General features: G+C 31.2%; 1 protein-coding gene across 2 annotated transcripts in view; it reads right to left on the bottom strand.

Annotated features, from left to right (window-relative positions):
- LOC132953367 (uncharacterized) overlaps positions 1–16,193 on the bottom strand; it is a 252,297-nt gene that overhangs the window by 42,791 nt on the left and 193,313 nt on the right. The window lies entirely within an intron of this gene.

Raw genomic sequence — 16,193 nt, 5'->3', positions numbered from 1 at the left:
CGTTTTAAAAGTTTTTGTAAATCGACAGTCTTAGAATTAAGTTCTGTGGATACTTTAAACACAATACTGTAAAATTGTTTGAAAGGATCACGTCATAATGTCCACAACGTAAAAACGAAAATGTGGTGATAACAGTTTTATGCTTTTACTGTTCGTTTCATTTTTTTAAACTCTTTCATACTAAAAATATATAATATATATAAAATGATTAAAATTTTTTTTTTTTTTTGATATATTATTGTTATTATTATTTTACCGCAGTGAAATTTTAACAAATTAATCATATAGACCATAGTTTAATTCAATTCTATTATTATAATCAGTATTTTGGTATCATTAAAATGTATTTAACCTACCTGTGGACTGTGTTAAATTAAAATAGTTTTCATGTTAAAAAAAATCATTGGCAAAATTAGTCTATTTTTTATGTCGACATGAAAAATGTGTTTCTTGTTTTAAAACTTTTGATATGTCAATAGATTTTAAGTGCTTTTACTCGGAACTGATTTTAGCTGTTTGGGCCAAATCACGATTCGTGTAATTTATGTAAGAATTATTTTGAATTTTTATTTTCAAAAAACAATTGTTAAGAAAAACAATTAAATTGGAAAACCTGATCGGAAACGCGGTAAAAATATTATGATGATGTTGTATTTAGTTCTGTTTATGAGCGAAAACAAGACGTGTCAAACTCGATATATCGCAGGCGAATTGCAGCCGCACGAAAAACAATATTGTACCACTTTATACTTTACAAAAACGAACAAATTAATCGTTAAATCGAAAGCGATGCGAAACCGTCATTGTTCTCGTTATACGTTATTTGTTCGACACCTAACGATAACCCTCCTTAATTCATTCTCGTGGTATATATTATAATATTATTGTCATATTGTTCTTACGAGTTGATCGATGTGTGCAAAACGTCCCAAAACTGACCGGCGCACAACACTATCGTTATAAAAAAACCAGTTGAGATATCGCTCCTGAAGATCAAAAAAATTTTTCTTTTTCTACAACGGCAGGCCGTGGAAACCGATGGGATGCGGAGAGAGCCGAAGCGTCATGGCCACCGGAGTCGGGAAAACTCTGCGTCTAAACCTATACGGTATTTTTCTATACGTGTATAGGCGAGATTTACCAAGCACGGGAAGGCCGGCACAACGCAAGCTGAATTCATAATCACGTGTCGGGCACCGAAAAGTTCTACCCGACGCGACAAACGCTCAAAATGCAACAAAGTTGATAATTCCATTAATTCCCGACGCAGAAGTTATCTCGCCGCGTGTACGTTGAATATTAAAAAGAGACGGCCCGCGTAGGTACCTCATACTTGTATTATTATTGTTATTATTATCATCATCATCGTTATTATTAGTATTATTATTATGTATACAGTATAGGTGCAAAGGGTCGGTGGTAAAGGGTAATGGTAAAGTATGGTGGTTTGGTGAGCGAAGAGGCGACGTGCGCGATAATTATTGTTTATTTTGATATGCACACGCCGGTGGTGGCTTTCTGTGCAGTGTTTTATACAAACTTTTGCTCGACCCCATTAAAAATTCTTCGTGTGCCCCTATAAATGGCTAAATATTATATTATTACAATAACATTATAAACATGTAAATTTCCGGCAGTTTAGGGTTATAGGTGCCTCTATTAATACACCGATCATCGTCGCCACCACCACCGCATCCGCAGTCGTAACCTCCACTATTATACGCATAATAATAATATAGCCGTCGATAAATAGGCGTTATCGCGGCGCGTGTAAAATACAATTTATTATAATGCCACGGACTTACCGTCACGATTACGATTTATCCAGCGGTGAACGTAAAACTGTTGTTGTCGAGTGTTATAGAGAACGTTTGAAAAGTCGCAGCAACCGCGAATGCATTTTCTACAGATCGATACTTTGTAAAACCTTACATGGCGAGATTCAAGATTCCAAGTGGACAGAGGAATTTATCGGTTTTACAGATGACACCGTGTTTTGTTTCAGTCAGTCGCGCGACCGTGTGTTTATTTTTCGGCTGAAAATAGTTTTTCGAAAGTTTCATGGCGCAACTTTTTAGATACTGCAGACGGTAATAGAGCTGCTCTTTACGGTATGGTTTCTCCACGCAAAAAAACCAAAGAAAAATTGTTAATATACAAAAACAAAAATGTCAACATTTATGACATGCCCGCTATAATATTGGTTGTTTCAGTTATCACTCAGAGAACAGTGATAATAACGAAACATAATATTATAAAAGGTGTTCCCTAGTCGTGGTATATTTTTTGTCGTTCTCGAGTCAACTGATATTCTTTGACTTATTGCAATGACGTACCTAATAACGGTTTTACGTTTTGGATTGTTGAAATGTTAACGTATGCGTTTATTCTAATCATATCCATAATATGATCATACTAATATTATATACAATAATATTGTTGGACGTTTTACTTGTTAGTTATTGGTTTAAAAATGTTCCAAAAATACTTTGTACAGTAAACGGAAAAGTGATAAGAATTATTGCATGATAAGCTAGGTATAGGTTTTAGTATTGAAATACGGTGGGTTACTTACCAGTACGAGTATAAAATGTATAAGTTCTTTTAATCGTTTATAATCATGCATACCACGGAGGAGGAGTAATTGGCAACATATCAGTTTTTTTTTTTTTTATTTGTTTGATATTAATAATGTAAAATAACTTTGCTAAATAAAATTATAAACTAACCTATCCTAAGCTAATAACATTGAAATGCTTACAATAAGAATTTAATAAGAAATGTGTGTTGGAAAAAAATCGATTCAATAAAATATAAAGATCACTATATTATCTATTTTGAAAAAAAGAATAAGTTTAATTTAGTTTTTTTTTAATCAAAAATGTTGTTCTTTAAAAACACTTTAATTAAACGGATCAGCAACAAAATCGTTGTGATAAAATATTCCTTTTTGATTTTTAAACTTGAATTAAATGTATGTATCAGTATTGTACCCATGTAATATTTTATACTTATATTCATCAATTTCCCAGAAATCACATAGAACTTTGTTTTATAATTACATTTTAATATTATGGTTGGAAATATTATAGGTAAATCATAAAAATAAAACCACTTCAATTTCGAAGTCGACAAATAATTAGACCGTGTAATAACAACGGCTCTTTGTATACTACATAGTCCATAATATTATACAGTATACGTAGAAATTTGCTAATTTAAACTTTTTTGTGTCAACCGGTAGGTAAAACGTATAATGGCTTTTTTTTATTGATTCTATTTAAAGCATCATATTTTATACATGATTTCAAATTTTAATGATTGTGGAATGGTTTGAGTACCTACTTACCGATATGTAATTAAATACAAAATATGAATCCAAAATATTGATTTACATACAAAAACAAAAAAAAATATTGATTTTGATTTTGGCACATTTTTACATAAGGTAGATTTATAAAATGACTCGGTATAATTTGTATTTTCTTATATAAGTATAACAATTATGTTCTTAAAATGTGTTTTATTACACAAAAATATTGATATTTACAATTGTTGTTACCTAGACGTGCTTCATATACATTTATAGTTGTATGCGTTTAATTAAGAATGTCATCACATAATATTGTATAATCTATATACGATGTTTTAACTGATAACTGCTTTATAAATTTACCCTTGGAGTATGTATAAGTTATGGTATGTTAATTCATATTATTAAACTATCAATTCTGTCCAATAAATAAACAATTTGGATTTCAACTGAAATTTCACAATTGAATGAAACGAGCTGAATAATATGTCTGGCACGCCTCTTGTGGATATCAGCGTTAGAAATGTAGTTTTGCGTCACTGTCTGGATTTGACACAAATCTAAATCAGTTCATGTAAATTACACATTGATAATTTTCAGATCCACTAAACTACGTAATAACCACCGATACTATGTAGAGTTGTAGAGTTGTGGTTGTGAATACACAAATAAATATTAATAAAATAAGCATGGCCCCAATATCATATTTTGAATTTAGTGTATAATATACAATATACATTATACATACACGCTACTTATATTACATCAATTTTTTAAAGTAATATTGAATAGATGGCAAACGCAGAGTAATAATATTTATAAAAAAAAATTCCCAAACCTTATACAATAATATGTAATCTCATAGATCGTCAGATCGAGTATTTTAGATTTTTTTGGTAAAAGTTTCGTAATCTTCAGAATATTTTCATTGTCACAAATCATAATATTGTAATCAAATCGTACATGTATATACCGTGTAGATTTGTTTGTATACACATTTATCTTCTCTGTCATATTATCAGCAAGTTCAACAGACTACAAACGTTCGCAATAACATTATTGGTCAAAAGCAAACTTGATAGCGCCACGCCGTCATATACAAGATATATAATTAATAATTATATACGATACGTCCGACTACATGACAATTGCAGATGGTGATCACCATCACGGATCTAATACAAAATGTCAGTACAAATTACTTGATATATTATTATTGCCATGAATTTTGCATGCACTTATGACTAAATTTCATACGCTTAACTGTAATTTAACTTATGTTTGTAGTGATAATGACATAATGCCAACTAAATTGTATTATAATAAATTAATCACCAATGTTATATGGAATGTAATGACTGGTGAAAACGCGTTATGAATTAATAAAAAAGTAATTGACTGAGAGTTAATTGAAATAAACGTATAACATAATAATAATATAGTTACATATCAAAAATAATGTAAACGTTTTAACGTTCGACAAAGCATTGGAAACTTCTAAGAATACTATAGTTCTATTGTAACAACTAACAAAGTCGTTTTTGTATTAATCATCATAATAAATGTCGTAAAGTTACATAATATTGTAATGAGTAGGACTGTTGGATATTTGATGTGAGATCCTCGCAAAGTGCACGTGCAACAATTTGATTGGGCGTGGCAATTTATTTGCAATGAAAGATGCTCTGGTTGTGGCTTACTTGGGTACGATAAGATGACATCATCAAATTGGAAATTTTATCAACTATTTTTCGTAGATGGATATTTTGGTCACATCTGCAGTGCGACTGAATACGTCTTGAATATAGTGAGCTAATCATATATTAAGTCAGCGGAAGACGGAAGTTCTTCAATCCGTTAGTCATTATAGGGACTTAGCCCCCCCCCCCCAAAGTTCCTCTCAATAACTCAATAACTGTCTTTGTCAGTATTGGATATACTGAACAAATACCAAACAGTTCAAAAACTATAATTTAGCGAAAAGTACACAAATGCATGAATTAATTATAAACATTTTACAGTAAATTACTGTTCGACTGTTGAACACTTCAAATAAAAACATTTTTAAATTATGAAATACATTTATTTACATCAACCTTTAAATAAATATTATGAAAAATTATTTTTAATCAATAGATTACACTAATTTTACCCTTATTTGGACTTGACCTATGAACTCATTCCATATTACTAAACTGTTATAATATAATTAAACTGTTATTATTGTTTTTGAAAGGTAGGTACGATAGTATTTGACTGGCAGCTACCTCTGTTAGGAGTAAAAACAATGTCCAAATTTAATTGATTCAATTTATTAAATGATACAAAGTTGCATTATTTTACAAATTCAATTATATTTTTTGTAATTATTATCAAAATATAAAATAATAATGCTAAATTCTGCAATTTACCTTTTTTTTTTATTTCTTGATCGATTGATTTATTTTACACAGAATTTTTTAATTTATATGGTGGCTTCAATATTATTCATAATAATGACGAGAGTTAAACTGGAAGTGAATTATTTCAGAGTAGCTAATGATTAACTAAATACTTTTACATACAGTTGGGGAATTATACAATATATATATATTTTTAAGACTAGTGTGGTATATTTTGACAGATTTTTTGAAAACTTATTGGTAACATTGTATTATTTAGGTCATGCAAAATATTGTACCCGTTAGACAGAAAACTTCATTTGGGAGAATAAAATTAGGAATAAGAATGTAAATTCAGTTTCCTTCCAACTTGAATACTTTAGCCCATCACTTTAAATTGTATGTAAAGTGTGTCCCCTACCAACCTTTTTCGTGTTTGCAAAAACCGAACGGTTCACCTAAGACATAGTGTAATCCCATTTCGTTAGGTTGTTTTCCCTTGGGACGGACCGGTCGTTTGGCAAACGTTTATTTTCAATTTTTTTTTTTCTTAAACTAAATAGGTCATTGGTTTTTGTAGTAGTTGGATTTTTACTGTGTAGAGTGCATACGACACACACCTAGAGATGCTCCCACGAGAAAGATCGAATGCAAATTCGATATAGAGTAATCAGAGAGTATAGTGCTTGTATTTGTCGATGAACTGTTTTGTTGAAGAATGACTAGGTAAATTTTATCAACATTTGTATTCAATGTGCAAAACGTCACGTTGAACCTTATTTAAAGAATTGTTTACCCAGTAAATACAAATTTAATATAATTATGCTCGTATAACATAAATCAAAATTTAAATCTATATGCGTTATAGTTTTTGAGCAGCGTTTTTACGAGAATATTTATATATACTAAAATATGCACATTTACTCTAACAGATTTTCAAAAGAAGATTATTTACATTTGCAATAACATATTATTATGTGTATAATATTTTTACTGGTATTATTATAAAATCTAAATCAGTTCGTTATTTTATTTTTGCCGTTTAAATAAAATAATACTTTCGTAATATAAAGCAACGAGTTAGTAGCACGAAAGCTGTATAATAATATAAGGTGTTGACGTGTTGTTATAATTCTATATATTCCAAATATTATGTCACATTTATGCAACTTATTCCATTGCATATTTTCAAATAATATCATAATCTAATATCATAAATGCATAATTCTACGTCCCAAGTTCCAAAGGTGATTCGTGTTTTAGTGGTTTTGCTGCAGTGCGTATAACCAATATGTGACTAATAAAATAGCAAATGTAGTCTGTTACATAATTATCTGATAGATAGGCATTTGGAATACAAATGATTTCTGCATTCACCCGAAGCCTTATATATCTACAGATAGACTAGGGCAATTAGCCAAACCCAATTAATGATTAAATCCTAACTTTCACGTTCGTGATAGTTCTAAATAGTCACTACAGACGCGAAAAACCTAAATGAGGTTTTTCACAATATTGGTGTTATAACTAAAAACCATACGAAATTGAATTGTTAACCAAACTAAAATAATTATTTTGTTTATTTATTTTCATATTTCTAAAAGCAGAAAAAAATAAAGATTTAAACAAAAATATATAATATTTTTTTTAAATTTCATATAAAGATAACAAAAAAAAATAAACACGTGTTTAACAAATAAGTGTGTAAATAAAAAAATAATAACGATGAGAAAAATATATTTATTGTATTTCTTTGACGTGTACTTTTTAATGATATCACATTCTCTGAAATATTAATTGGGAGCTTTTGTTAAAATTAATTTTACCGTATAATGAGTGTTGTCAATGAACGCTTTGATCATTAAAATAATAATAGGTTAACATGCTTTAAAATACATTGTATACATTTAAGTCTTAAACAATCCAAATTTAAAATAATAAAAATCAGAACTATATTGTTCATAATTCTATAATATGCGTGTCGTACATTTATACAGGTGTTTGAATATTAATGGTGATAATATTTTCATTAGAACATGGTTTGTGCCGTTTGTGGCATATTATAAAGCCATTGAAAACTGTAGGTTAATGTTTTATCGTAACATTTGTTTACATTGTCTAATATTATTGTATTATATTATCATCTTGTTTATGTACGGACGGTGCGCGGGCAAAAAGGAATAAGTCAATTTTTATAAATAAAAATATCTTTTTGTTTTGTAGGTAATTTTACGCTGGTTCGACTGGTAACACTGCAATTTGGCCATCTTTCTTTATAATGTTGTTAAGAATGGGATATCCAAATTTCAGTGTCACCAGTAGATTCAGCGTAAAATTACCCACAAAACAAAACAAAATATTTTTATTTATAAAAATTGACTTATTCCCTTTTACCCGCGCACCGTCCAATTATTATTACATATTATACATATTATACATAAATATTATTTATATTCGATCAAAAGTTATTACTATACTATTGTCTTAATAAATATAAACCGAATTGTATTCATATTATAATATTGAATCAATCTGAATACGAATCAAATGAATTATTACTAGATACGTTGAAGGTTATTAATTTCACGAATGAGCGCATTTTAAAGGAAGATATAGTTTGTGTATGCTCAGATTCTATGACATGTATATATATATAATATATTAGTGAACGTTTTGTATTTGAGAGTTTTAGAACCATAAATATCAGTATTATAGCTTTTCTTTGAACAGCAATGAGAAGGTTTAATGTAGCTACCATTAACTTCTTTATCGTCTAACGTCTAAGTAAGGATGCTTGTATCTGTTATCAGTGACTGAAGAAACTTTAGCGTAAACCACAACATTTTTAGTAGATTAAAGGTTTCTTTTATTTGGAGAAAGGCACTAAGTTGGAAAAACTGATCAAAGCATATTGAAGTCCATAAAAACAACTTAGGTAGATATATTTAAATATTACGTTTTATGTGAGTATAAATTAAACTAAACATATTATATACATTGAGTGATAAAATTCTTTACAGCTATGAACTAACGACACTAATTTACAACTGATGTAAATAATATACAATTCAGTTGAGCACTAAACCTTTTAACCGTATTTTTTTTTGCTAGTAAAAAATAAAATATCGGTATAATAATATACACATTGAAATACTAATATTGACTTAATATGATATAGAGATATTATCTTTGTGCGATTATCATTCTTCCACTATATGACACATAAAACGTATGTTTTCGGTGCTGAACAATAAGTAATACAATGGAAATGTATTGTGTGCAATAAATCTCTTAAATTTCGGCAATGGTTTGAAACGTACAATTTTGGAACAGTATCAATTTATGATATTGGAGCTTAGAAAAAAAAATAAAGAGATAAAATAAATAAACATGCCAAGTCTGAATGTGTCACGAGAAGTATGTCTTACAATACCAACGGATTTTGTACAATATATAAAGAAAAATGTACTTTATAAAGTTGTTTGATAAAACCAAATAGAAAAACAATTTTTACCTACCTACTCGATAACGTTATATGATATGTATGATTAGAATTCATTTCGTGAACCAATTATTAACTATAAACTGATTGATAACAGTACCTATAGATATTATTTTAATATTATGTACATTATATAATACCTTTTTTTATACCGCTTGAATCACAAATAGCCAATATAATAATATATTATTTACCTAATATTAATGTTTAATAAACTGTCACCGACTTTATACGATGGAACACATTGAGATATTTTTAAAAATTTAAAGAAAGTAAAAAATCGTAGAAACGCTTTAATTCTTGATGATCCTTTTGTGCCTACTCAAACGCAAAAAGTTTTTAAAATATCAATAAAGCTTTTAGTTTAGAAAAAAAAAGATCTTTTCAAAGTTCTAAACCATATTTTAAATAACTTGTTTAACGTCTCCTTTTGCTACATTACTCCCGGTTGTCGTGGTTTATTTATTCACGAGTACTATAGAAAATAGGCATTTGTATTGTGAGAACTGAAACTCATTCGATACTATTCTATTGACAGGCTGCTGAATAATGCTAACACTAAGACGTGGTAATTATTAGTCTTAACGAATCATATAATATTTTGAGGACATAGTTATATTTTAATTTAATACCCTCTACTGCGGTGTATGACGGCGTTTAACTTGGCGGTATTTTACTCTGTGTCACGAGCAATAGTGCGCCGTGCTTGATTTTTAAATATCAAGTATAGGTATGCGCATGTGGGTATAATATTGTTTATTATTATCAGCTCCGACCAATTTATAATATCAACACTTTAGGGCTATGATTTAAAACAGTGCCTATGCGTTGGTTATGTTTTACTCTACAAATGTTGTTAGAAAATATGTTCACGAACCACCACATATTGCTACCGCATATTATTTTCACTACCTATATATAAACATGGAAAATGCGAGTTGTATGTTATCTATTGATAATTAAACAAAAGTAATGTAAAAGTTGAATTCTACATAATATAATATTATCGCTGATAATTTCAATTCCAAAAATTCAGTGATTTTATCTTTAAAGAAAACTTTTTAAAATCAGTTAAAATTGATATTATGAATTTGTATTTGAGAGTATCACTGACTTAAATGGTTTAAGTCACATGAAAAGTAACATTGGGTTTTCTCACTAAATATATTTTAAAATTAGAAAATGCTTCACTTTCGTTAATGGTAGTTTGGTAATTATTGGTAATAATATTGCATTTAAAATCTTACAGTCTTAGCATATTTTGACAAAACTAAATGCATACCTATTTAATATTTTATATTGCATATCAAATAAATTCTATCACTAATATTAACTTTATTTACAACTTACAAATAATATATAGGCACATATACCTGATATAACACTATTTAGATAAACAATTATTTATGTTTAATATTTGTGTTTTTCGTCGAACTGTTGAGATTGGTTTTTAATTATATTAATCTTAACCATACTGCAGTGCTGTTAAAATAATGTTTTATAAAGACATGATGTCAATTTTTTTTAGTATTTCGCGTATAAATGTATTTAATGTATTTGTTTGCGGACGAGAAGGAATGTCTGAAATAATATTTTTTAATCTCTTATCTAAACTCGTGGTCATTTCACGTAATTTTTTTTCCAAGTTTTATTTCATCATCAACCTTTACGCGCTGATAATAATATATATATTTTTTCACCGCCGTAATAATAATTAACGTTAAGAGCTAAGCGAAAACCGCCCAGATCCGCCATCGAATTACCACGCTTTTGGCCGCATAATCGCTGTTGCGAAAGTAAAAACAAGAAAACTTTTAACGATAACTGCTCCACCGACACTTTAGTATTGCAATAGGTATATATCGGCCGCGGTGGCGGAAGGGTGTGCTGTGTGCGATGAAGTCGTTCTGCAAAATAGGAAAACTTCCGGAAAGAGCACAGCAAACAAACGACCGTTCAAAGGACAATTGTCATGTAATTACACGGTCGAGGAATAACGAGCCGATCTTAAATTTCCCATCGACACTTGTCTACATGTTTTCGCGCACGCGTTTCCGACCGATGGAAAACCAACCACCACTGCAGACGGCCGAAAGATAAATATAATACTATTATACGATCGACGAAAAATGTGGTTTAAATAATAATGTGGGACGAGAGAAAATATTGCTCGTCGGAGAAAGTTCAGAGTTTAAGAGTTTGACCGTGCGTGTTTGCAAGATAAATGATAACACCATCGCCTGTTTTTGTAGGAACCTATTAATCTAGCCCGGTCGGTCTGTGACGATCTTTCGTTGTCAGCGCAACTATCAATTTTTCGGTTTTATGGAAATAAACTATAATTTTGTCATGACATATATGTAGATAATATATTTATCACATAATTATCATCTATCCCCCGATCTACAGTTTTGTGGTTTCAGATCTTTTTACAGTTTAAGTCTATATTGTAATTTATTTTATCGCGTTAAAATGTAGAAGTGATTTTTCCCAAGGTCCTGCGTATGGATACGTATTGTTTCGACGGATGGTTTAAACCGTACAGGATTCTTCAGTCCCCTCGAATAGTTGCCAGTCACAACATTTCAAATTGGTCACGTTGACGAGTATTATTTTCTTATTATCATGCAATATTGGAACGATTTGATGTTATTTTATATTTGAAACTATTTTGGATAATTTTTGGAATCGACGATTTTTATATTTGACCTGAATACGCCTGCAGATACCATACAGGGGAAAAAATGAATGTGTCATTAAAAGTGAATGCATTTTTGATTTTTCAAATATTTTGTTTGATTATAATAAAGCGAAAGATTGTTTTAACGTTCGGACAGAAAGGGTAGTATATATAATATGTGTCGTGGGAATTTGATCGCTTGTTTAGTTTTAAGGTTTATTAAAAAAAAAAAAACAACAAACAGACGTAAGCGCCTCCCCCCCATAAACGCTGACAGACATTTTTCTCGCGAGCGAACGCGCGCGTCCGTTTTATTATAATAATAATATCATTGTTTACGATTGTCGTCGCGTATCATGTCGTACGTACAACCACTACAAACGGCGAAGCGATCGAATATTATCATACAGAAACAGTATAAACACGTCATTATTACATTGTTGTCGGCGCATCGTCGCAGCATATATATATATATATATACGCCTAATCCCACGTGTCAGCCCCGGCGCCGCCGTCGGGGATTCCGCGCATATGGGAGAGTCGAGTGGAAAATAAAACGCCGACGACAGCCCGTCTATCCGTGTAGGATTACCGTGGAACACGCGACACTATTATGCACATTTATAATAATACGATATAATATGTACGTACGCACAACCGAGGAACATTGTCATCATCATTATTATTATTATTATTATTATTATTTGAACAGGTCCTCATCGAGTCATCGACGAAATAACGTGTCGTGACGTGTATGCATGTATTTCGCTATAGTATTATATAGTCGTTGTTGTGCAGAGATTCGGGGGACCGTCGTTTTTGGCGTGTCGGGGAAACCGTGAAACAACCCTCCCCCCCTCAAAAAAAAAGAGATGACTCGGGACTGCTAGAGCACGATATATTTTGACCATAGCCCTCGGAAACCAACGGAAACGGTTGACGTCGTATATTCGTGATAATATTATTATATACGATATAGTTGGAAACATAGGTGTACCGATGAAGACGTTGAAAAAATTGAGATTAAAAGTTTGACGCGTAGTTAAATGTTCGTACCGTACCCTGAAAAAAAAAATCGATCCACGATAGGATCGAAAACGTGATGGTATTGACGTATGATAATTAATAGTGCATATTATGCAGATACGACTAAATATTCTCGATTTATTACCTAAAAATCAAAAGTTTGCGGAAAAGTTTAAAAATGTAAAAATGTGTTAACGCGGATTTGTAACATGTGTATTTTATGATCACCTTGAGATGTTGCCAAGTTCTGCCTATGCGACGTATACAATACTGCGGTTAGGTATGATATTTTTTACCAATTACGACCGTGACGGCGACGATAACAGCAGTAGAATCCATTAAGCGTTGTCATTACTATACGGATTAGTATTTTATTTTGTTTCCACGCTACGATATTATTATCATGTGAGACTTGCAATGCCCAGCAAACCCACGACGACCCCGTCCTAAGTACAACTAGTATGCGTAAATAATAATACTATAATATTAATGTAATGCTCATTGTACATGCACGCGAAATTAGTGACTCGCGCAGGTATCAAAGCCAATAAATTTCAATGATATTTGTTGAGGCGTGACGATAGTGTTACCACTCGATATTATGTTTATCCGAGAAATGTTATGTCAAAAACAATATCGATAACGTCATACAATCTGAAATATTCACCAATATACGATTTTCTACCTACCATTTCCTTTATGGTAGTAATTAATAACATGCTTGACTTTATATACTTATATGCCTATACGAACCGATAGATATATTTTAATATTGTGCAGAAAAATTTTAATTATTAATATTACTTGTTTTTGCAATATTTTTTTTTATTGTACTTATCGTGAAAAGCACCACGTTTTTAAAGCACCCGATAAACCTTTCGAGTGCCCTCCCAAACTCATATTTTATTCTCAACACTATAATATGCCTAATTAAAATTTACTTATTGTACTCATTTGTGTATGGATTGTAATAATTTTTTTAATTAATACCAAAAAAAAAAAAATAGTTGAAATAATTATTACTGCAATGCCGCAATGGGTATTTGGGGTTTCATATTCACTTTCGTAAAATTTAACACTCTTAAGGTTAAAACGTCATATTTTAATAAAAACAAAATAATAACTTTAGCGCCTAGAAACTGTATTCCACAGTTTTAAATACCATTATTTTACCATTTTAAATCCAGGTATTTCTATTTCATGTTCAACTGCCGCGTAAATAAACTAATAATAATGATATCATAGTGTTATCGACGAGCGAAAATTAAACGATAACATTATAATAGATATTAAGATATAATCCAAGAGTAGGTTCTACTTATGTATTCCTTCCAGTGTTTGTGTGGAAACAAAGTGTAATTTTATGTGCATTTATAGTTGCTAATAATATATTTAAATACATTTAGCCTAATGGAACCGTTACGACCATTTATTGTTTTCGTGAGCGTAAAAACATTTTCATTTTCCCCATAATAATAAAACTCTAAATGTTGTAATTCTTTTCGGGTTTTTCCGGAATTCCAATAAACAAAATACACAACACACGCGTATATCCTTTTGAATGTGCACCAGTGATGTGACAGAGAAAACCACAATTTCTTGAAAGTAATTCAGAATCTTATCAAAAGTGGAAAACCGCTACATGGAATTGTCTCGATTAGGTTATTATTGTCTTGGATACAGTGCATATTTTTCCAAACATTTATCTATATTATTTTCTATCTCATAATAGAATATCCTTTATTAGAAGCCCGTCTACCAGCAGTTGCACTGCAATATTATATTCGTCGACGATTAGTTTCATCCGCGCGCGTCCTTGAAATACTTATAACTCATAAACTACTCGCCCTAAATTCGATTTTTATGAATAAAAAATACTTAGAAAAATATTCTGCCTTGGAAACTTGGAAAATTGAAACTCTACGCTGTCGTTCGAAAAAGTAAAAAAAAAAATAAAAAATTATAAGGATAAAAAATATTTGAAAATATAATTTTTTAATAAAAAAAACGTTGTTTTCTTTACAACTCGAAACTATGTGAAAAATGTTTTCAATAACATTCTCATTTTTTTGAGATAATGAGTGTTTTACGCTTAACGAACCACCCTGTATAATATTATCGTAATAATACGCATATCGTACCTATGTGTTGGACCGAGACGACGAAATATACGTGTACCACGGTACTAATTACTGTACGAGGGGAGAATCTGCGCGTTCGTGTATCGGACGCGACGGGATTTAGTGTCGAAACTTTCGTCGCGGCCGCGTGAGCTGCTTTTGGGTCGGTCCGGTTTCCAAGCGGTATTGTGTGCTGCAATATACATAAACACGGGTACCTACGTACTGTATAGACTATAATATAGAGTATTATTATTATTACTATTATTATTATTATTATTATTACTATTACTATTATTATTACTATTACTATTATTATTATTATTAATACTATTACTATTATTATCACTATTATTATTATTACTATAACTATTATTATTACTATTACTATTACTATTACTATTATTATTATTATTACTATTACTATTACTATTATTATTATTATGTTTACGCGTATAATATACGCATACGTATATAATATTATAAACCTACTATAATATTATACATATATTAAATTATGTATAACGTCGTGACGGAACGAAACGGGAACGGTCCGGGTCCCCTGGGGACTTACCCGCGCGTGCGACAAGTACGTGTACCTGTATAATATACACACATATCTAGATAGTAGGGGTGTGTGTGTGTGTGTGTGTGTGTGTGTGTGAGTTTGCGTGTACACAGTCGATCGGCACCGTATATATATATACGCTTGTATGGAGGGAAAACGTTAATGCGTGTACGTGCGTGCATTCTAACAATATCATCATCAACTATGTTTCCGTGTGTTCGGACCGAACGGCGGCAATCTTGTTGCCGCGGCGGAAAAAAACGCCACTCTCCGCACTGTAATAATATATGGAATATAAATGGAACCGTATTTATACGGACAGTGTCCGACCCACACCCTCCAACCGCGCCCCATCCACGCAGCAGGTAATGTGCTCTCCCCTCGCCACTCGCCTTCTCCACCCCCTCCCCCCCCCCAAACCACTTTCGAAACGGTGGAGAAATCACCCGGGTCAGGTCACTTATTTAAGTTGTAAATCGAGCGGGAAAATCGTCTGCCTTCTGCCGTGCCGACGACTCGCGGCGACAAATCCGTCGGGAGATCACTCAGTATTGTATGCATTGTGTCGTTATTGTAATATAATTTCGTTCCGTCTCTGCGCAA

The sequence above is a fragment of the Metopolophium dirhodum genome, unplaced genomic scaffold, assembly GCF_019925205.1.
Source record: "Metopolophium dirhodum isolate CAU unplaced genomic scaffold, ASM1992520v1 scaffold2, whole genome shotgun sequence".
In the NCBI taxonomy this organism is placed as follows: Eukaryota; Metazoa; Arthropoda; class Insecta; order Hemiptera; family Aphididae; genus Metopolophium; species Metopolophium dirhodum.
Note: the sequence above shows the minus strand (reverse complement) of the source record. Positions and strands in the feature narration are given on the sequence as shown.